The sequence below is a fragment of the Chiloscyllium plagiosum genome, chromosome 22, assembly GCF_004010195.1.
Source record: "Chiloscyllium plagiosum isolate BGI_BamShark_2017 chromosome 22, ASM401019v2, whole genome shotgun sequence".
In the NCBI taxonomy this organism is placed as follows: domain Eukaryota; kingdom Metazoa; phylum Chordata; class Chondrichthyes; order Orectolobiformes; family Hemiscylliidae; genus Chiloscyllium; species Chiloscyllium plagiosum.
In genome coordinates this window covers 49003130-49011114 of record NC_057731.1, presented here as the reverse complement: position 1 = coordinate 49011114, position 7985 = coordinate 49003130, and the positions used below count along the sequence as shown (strand labels likewise).

Genomic DNA, 7985 nt, shown 5'->3' with positions numbered 1-7985 from the left:
GGAGATTAATAGAAGGCAGTCTTAAAGTCCAACTTTTCTGTGTCAAGATCGCTAACAAACATTGAAATCCATAATGCAGACAGGAGAGGGGACAGAGAAGGAAGAGGAACCCCCAGTGTCTCATCAATACGGACACCATAATAACAGAACCCCAGATGGATTACGAGAGGCCTCTAGAACACCACAGCGTCAGAGGATTCCTCATTTGGGATTGGGCACACAAAATGCTCAAGTAATCTGAATTGTGATGAAGTATAGCACAATTTCACTGCATTCACAAAATTCATTGACCAAAAAGCAGGTTACTAATGTTTCTGCACTCAAAAAATACTTCCACAATCCAATTTCTTTAAAGTAAAACAAAGAACAGCAGGTGCTGGTGATCTAAAACAAAAACAGAAATAGCTAGAGAAACTCAGCAGGTCTTGCAGTACCAATGAAAGAAAAACAGTTAATGTCTCAAGTCCAGTGACCCTTCTACAAAATGAACTGAAAGAGGGTCCCTGGGCTCAAAATGTTAACTCCATTTTCTCTTTACAGATGCGGCCAGACCTGCTGAGTTACCCAGCAATTTTTGTTGCTTGTTTGTTTTACCATTCCTTGGAGTAGGTGACTGTTCTTAAAGATGATGCCAAGATATCCCTGAGAGCATGCATGACTTTGCAGGATCTGAGAAGTGACAATGGCATCCCTGGGAACGTGTCAATGTTTAGAAGGTACAGTCCCTGGATATATAAAATTTGCTTCCCACAGCATGTGTCAATGTTAGTAGGGGCTACACTGATTGTTTTATAATTGCAGGATGCTCGTGGCAATAGGTCAACATTTTCAGAGAGCTTCTCTCCACTCCCCTAACCCCAGCCCTTCCACAACTGGGCAAGTTTGACACCACTTTAATATATTGTTTAAAAAGCAGTTGCACATTATGATCAAATGGATACATTTTCAAATGAAAACACAATGGAATGTGTAATCTTAAAGGAATTAAGTTGAACAAACAAACTAAATTAAAGAAACATGCAATTTAAGTTTTAATTATTATTCAATATAATACATTGTTTAACAGGACAGGGAAGTAAAAGCATTAGGAGCTAAGGTGTGGGGAAATCAATAGGAATCGTTAAACATTCCAAAACCATTGTGAACCTTGCTGGAAAATGAATATTTGTTTAGATGTTCAGTGGAGATGGGATGGATTTGGCCATGAGCCTATGCCCCTCCCCACATGGTTGAATATCTGCCATGGTTGAATATATTTATGAAAAACATTCATGTGTTACCGAAAGCCTCATCTAAACTTATTCCTACTCAAGCACCCTTCAGGAGACAAGAAAACAAAATCTAAGATATTACCACAAACTTGCTCTGGTTGTTATCAGTTGAAATTGGTATTTTTGATTTATTTAAAAAGCACCAGAAGTAAAACCAGTTTCACAGTTAACCACAGACACAGTTTGACAGCCATATTTATATACCACAACACAAAAATGATTATTGATTCGATGAGCAATGGATTCACTTAATGTCGCTCACAACAAAACCTCATTTCATTTTTTTTCTGAAGCATTGTTTCTTGTCAAAGTACCGGAATTACATGGCTATAATTGGACAACAGTCAGAATCTGTAACACTAGGAGCAATGATCAAACTTGATGCATTGGCTGCCACAACCTTGCTCAAACCAGTTATTGATCCAAGTTTCATTACAGAGGTCAATAAAGAAGGGGAAATATTAAAAAAGAAAATCTTCCCAGCTGACAGTCTCTGATACCTGATTCCACAAAAACGATTTCTCACTGACAAGCCACTGACAAAATATATTCCAGCTCTCTTCTAAGTAATACATCGCATCAGCAATTTGGAAAAAGCTTTGTTCAAGTTTCTTACCCACGTGTTTTGGGGAAGAGAACTAGAAAAAAATCCTTGTAGAAATTTAATCGAGGATACAATTAAAAACAAAAATAAAAAACACAAAAAAAACACCAAAAACCATGTTAAAAATGCTTAACCACTTATTTTAAAATATCCTCAAATTCATTTATTTTCTTTATTTGTTTAGTTCAATTGTTCAGTGAACTTTCCAAAGTTGTCCTGAGTGCAGTAGTTTATGCTGCATGGAGTGGGATAGCAGTATTTAAGCTGACAGCCATTTAGCTCACATCAGATGTATAGACCCTCTTGTAAATTTTTGAATTACTAGTTAAAAACATCCACAGTACTTCAGGGTTCTTACCCATAGACATGACAAAATGTGCTGGACAGTGCTTTTAATTTGCCACCTAAAGTTTCTTCTGCCAAGAGTGGGTAACTTTGCATTTCAAAACATTTTGTCTGGTCACAATACAAGTTTGGATGTGGGGAGGTGATAGAGTAACAGGGTAGCTCGCAGAGTTTAAAATGACATTAAGAAAATTATATATACAAGTCATTAAGCTTCACTAAATTATTAAGACACTGATGAATTCAGAGAAGAACTTATAAATAAGATAGCTAAAACAAATAAGAAATTCAAGAGAAGTTTCTTAATCCAGAGAATGGTGAGAATATAGAATTAATTTAAGAACATAGATCATTACAGCGCAGTACAAGCCGTTCAGCCCTCTATGTTGCACTGACCTGTGGAACCAACCTGAAGCCTATCTATCCCACAGTATTCCATTTTCATCCATATGTTTATCCAATGACCAGTTAAATGCCCTTAAAGAGAGATATTTGAAGTGTAGTTTTCTCATATATGCTGATGATACCACCACATGCTACTCCACAGTCACACAGTCTTTTCATTTTGGAACAGGCCTTTGCAAAAGATTGGAGATAGATAGTGATTTTATTTTTTTGTCAAGGTTCTTCCTGAGCAGCTCCATCCACTGTTCTCTGGGATGCACACAGAGACAAACATCAGTTACACCTGGAAAATGATCAACTCAATGAAAGATGTTCTTTGGTCTATCTGAAACTTGTTGATCTTCCAGTGAAAAGAGTTAACCTCGACTGGATGTTACAAGTTGGCACATTCCCACTTCAGGACTATGTGCTGAAGAACACACTAGAGCTTGCTGCGATTGCCGCCAAGGCGCAATGGGAAAAGATCATTTCCTATGGTCTAAGATCCCAGACCATTCATTGCCTTAACAGGAATATAAGTTTCCTTGTATGATTAGAAAATGCCTTAGCTTGCAAGAGGATGGAAGATTTGACAAATGACATCACTCTTCCTGCAAAGTCTGTACAGAACTGTTTTTGGAACTTTGTATGTACTTAGGTATTTTAGGAATAAAGTATATTTTTGCAATAAGAACTATGCTGATGACACACACTTTACCTCAACACCAACACTCTTGACTAATCCTGCTGTCCAATTATCAGATTGCTTATCCTACAGAAATTTTCTCCAATTAAACACTGGAAGACTGAAGCCACCATTTTTGGTCCTCTGCTAAACCCCATTGCTGAACTGCTGACTCCAGCCCTGTCCCTTGCAGTCGTCGGAGATTAAGCCAGTTTGTTCATAACTTTGACATCATATTTGACCCTATGTGAGCCATCACTAAGACTGCTTTATTCCACCTCCATAATATCAACAGATAGCCTCACCACCAGCACTTCCTCTAATTTTCTTATTAGATATGAGTAGGCCTCTTTGAGAGACTCCTGGAACTGGAACAGCATCTGCATCACGTTGATCGGAGTGTGTGGAATAACACCAAAACCCTCAAGCCTTCATCTCAGCTCATCTGATGCTGAAATTTCTATTCATATCATCATGTTCTCTAGATGTGACTCCCTCCTTGCCAGTCTTCAACGTTTTATGTTCCAAATAACTTGAGGTCATCCAAAACTTTGCTGCCCGTGTCTTAACTCACATAAAACTCCATTCCTCTGTCACCAACACTTGTGAACTGGCATTGGTCCCTGGCAAGCAATGTCTTGATTTTAAAATTCTCATCCTTGCTTTCAAATCTAGCAATGGGCTCTCTTCTCCCTACCACTGCAACCTCTACAGCTCCCAAACCTTCTCTGTATTTCTTTAATTCTGTCTTCTTGTGAATTCATTGGTGGCTGTGCTTTCAGTTGTCTAGGATGCAAGTGCTAATATTCATTCTCTCCACATGCCTCAATCTCACCTTCCATTTTTAAGACATATTTTTTGACCAAATACTTGGTCACCTCATTAGAATTTCCTTATGTGGATCAATATCATGTTTTGTTTCAATATGCACTAATGAAGTGCTTTGAGACATTTGAGATTGTAAAGGCATTAAATGAATACAAGTTTATGTTAATTATGTACAGAAGCATTTAACAGGAAGGGAGAAGAAAATTGAATGTTATGATAAAAGGGTTAAATGAAGGAGGCAGCAAAATAATTAGAGTGCAGCATAAAAACCACAGACACCTTGGACTGTATGGCTTGGTTTGGTGTGGAATATTCTATGCAGTGCAGCATACACACATTTTCTTATCCTGTCTGTAGACATATGGAGTGGAGATATAGCACTGATTCACATCTGCACCTCCTGTACTATCAGGAGATTCTTGGTTCAAATTCTTAACTCAAGAGTTCATAATTGGAATCAAAAACAACTTTGTAACACTGAACATATATCACCGTACTCTCAATGATGCAACCAACTGTTCAGCTGTGAGATTAGTGACAATAGAAATCAAAGCTACAGGAAACAGCAGGGTCAACAGCTGGCAAAATCTACTCATCACTAATAAAAAGTACTGATCTGCCAGCATAATGGGAATTAAAAATAAGTTATTATGCTTAATAGCACACCGCTGAAGGCAGTTTGTAAAACATAAAATGCCTCCAAGGGAAATTTCCGGTGGGCAAGAGGAAATAATGATAAATTGCAATGTGATCGTTCACTGGTTCACTGATAAAGTCTGCAGTTCGCAAAAGTGAATAAGATCACTCATTTCTACACCAAATACACGTTACAAGGACAATCGCAACTTAAACCTTTCAAAAGCTTAAAGTTATGGAAGACTAAGTGTCCAGGTGAATACTTGATTATGGGCAAGAGTTCTGCTCAATGCAGTTCAGCTCCTGTCCATTTGGGAACTCGTATTGTGCAAACACCACAATTGCTGATCACTCTCACCCAAGTGACAATTCATCATTTGTAAATCCAGAGAATGAATGTCATTAGGTTTCTTTTTTTTTTAAACCACATCTGCACCGAATGGGGTTTTGAGTGAGAGGTGGCAAAAGCAAAAGATGCATAGCGAGTAAACTCAAACCTTGATCCTATAATATTTCACAGTGATGATTGATTTTCATCAGAACTAGAACCCCTTACATTTTTTTGCACTTTAACACAGTGTTGTCAAATCTCTAATTTTCATTGTTCTACCGGCTCTAATTTTCATTGTTATGTCTCCAGCTGTCTAGGGCCCAAGTTCCATAAGTCCTTCACTAGACCTCATGATTTCTCTAATTCTCTCTTTCTTCCCTTTAAATGCTCCTTAAAATCTCCCTCCTTGACCAAATATTTGGTCATCAGACTTAATAACTCATGTATCTCAGTGCAAGATCTTATCAGATAACACTCCTGTGTGATTTTTATTATGTAGAGGTGCTTTACAAGTTGCTTCATTATCGTAAAAAAATTGTTTTTTGCATTAAGTCCCAAGCAGCATAATACAATTTTGACAAGGTAAAGTGCCACCTAAACAGTCCCAATAATACATTGTAGCTACAGTTTCATTAAAAACAAGTTATTTCTCGACTACAATGTTTTCACTTCCTAGATCTGACATCATGATGACTACCTCAAAAAGTGAGATTGTCAACTTAACATCAATTAACTGTAAATTATGAGCAGCTTTGAGCTTTAGACCCAGGTTTAATAGGAAGTGGGTTGAGACTGTCCTAGACTCATTATCGGAGAGAGGAGACAGTCATCCCATCAGTCTAGGTCAGATTCAAACCAAAATCCCCAAGGTGAAAGGACAGCAGCTATAAACTGCAATAATTGATTTGGATAAGAGATGAACAACACTACTATAAAACTGGACTTTTTTTTTTACACTTTACATCCCCATGTAGCAACAGCATTAATATGAACAAATGTTAGATGTCCCAAGAAATATCAGAACAGGAATAAAAGTGCATTTATGGATAAAGATGTGCCATTAGAGCGGCATCATAATCTGAGTGTGCAGTTCTTATTTGTTCTAAATGGAACAGAGTCAATGGACCAAATGGCCGACATCTGCTCCTGCATCTTCTGGTCTTAATCAAGTATTGCTATTGGCAGCATTAAAGTTAGGCACTTGTTTAAAGCTGGATTGTTATTGCCCAGCTATTATCCATTTTAATATTAAAAATTGAATAAACAAACTAATGCGTTCATACCATGAAAGACTGCACATAAAATACAAAACATACCTACAAAAAATTATATTTACAGAGGCTTCTTATATTAGGCATTTCAAGTGCTTTATGGAATGAATTGCTTATTTTTTGGGTGTGAAGTTTTGTTGATAATGACTGTGGACATGCATCCTCTCTAGAACAAATATCCAAAACATGCTAGCGCTAGTCAAGCAAAGACAAGTTTGGTGGCTTGGGCATATGTACAGGATGGAAGATCTATAAGGATGTGTCACATGGGAAGGTTATATCTGCATCAAGGGACCAGCAGTGCACCTTAAGCTCCGATTCAAGAATGCTTTCAAAAGATACATGGAGCCCTTTACAACATCAACCAAAAGTGGAAAACTTTGATGATTAATGAACGTGACAACACCAACTGTGAACACCAATCAACCCCATCACCCTGTGGCTCAACATTTCAACTCCCCCCTCCCACTCTGCCGAGGACATGCAGGTCCTGGGCCTCCTCCACTGCCGCTCCCTCATCACCCGACGCCTGGAGGAAGAACGCCTCATCTTCCGCCTCGGAACACTTCAACCCCAAGGCATCAATGTGGATTTCACCAGTCTCATTTCCCCTTCCCCTACCTCACCCCAGCTGCAAACTTCCAGCTCAGCACCGCCCTCATGACCTGTCCTACTTGCCTATCTTCCTTCCCACCTATCCACTCCAACCTCCTCTCTGACCTATCACCTTCATCCCGACTCCCTTTCACCTAATGTACACTATGCTACTTTCTCCCCACCCCAACCCCCTCTCATTTATCTCTCCACTCTGCAGGCACCCTGCCTCTATTCCTGATGAAGGGCTTTTGCCTGAAACGTCGATTTTCCTGCTCCTCGGATGCTGCCTGACCTGCTGTGCTTTTCCAGCACCACTCTAATCTAGACTTTGGTTTTCAGCATCTGCAGTCCTTGTTTTTACCTAACCAACTATGAACAGGGTTTGCCAACAATCAATTTAATTTATTCATAGAATGCATGTGTCACTGGCTTTGTCAGCATTTATTGTCCATCCCTAGGTGCCCTTGCAAATGTGATTTTGATCTGACTTAGAGTCATACAGTCTTAGAGACGTACAGTATGGAAACAGACCCTTCGGTCCAACCCGTCCATGCCGACCAGATATCCAACCCAATCTAGTCCCACCTGCCAGCACCCGGCCCATAGCCCTCCAAACCCTTCCTATTCATATACCCATCCAAATGCCTCTTAAATGTTGCAATTGTACTAGCCTCCACCACTTCCTCTGGCAGCTCATTCCAGACACTTACCATCCTCTGCGTGAAAAAGTTGCCCCTTAGGTCCCTTTTATATCTTTCCTCTCTCAACCTAAACCTATGCCGTCTAGTTCTGGACTCTCCAACCCCAGGGAAAAACTTTGTCTATTTATTCTATCCATGCCCCTCATAATTTTGTAAACCTCTATAAGGTCACCCTCAGCCTCCGACGCTCCAGGGAAAACAGCCCCAGCCTGTTCAGCCTCTCCCTGTAACTCAGATCCTCCAACCCTGACAACATCCTTGTAAATCTTTTCTGAACCCTTTCAAGTTTCACAACATCTTTCCGACAGGAAGGAGACCAGAATTGCACGCAA

At 39.4% G+C, this 7985-nt stretch overlaps 1 protein-coding gene across 1 annotated transcript in view; it reads right to left on the bottom strand.

Moving 5' to 3' along the window:
* r3hcc1l (R3H domain and coiled-coil containing 1-like) overlaps positions 1 to 7985 on the bottom strand; it is a 171306-nt gene that overhangs the window by 103116 nt on the left and 60205 nt on the right. The gene's annotated exons all lie outside the window — the stretch shown is intronic.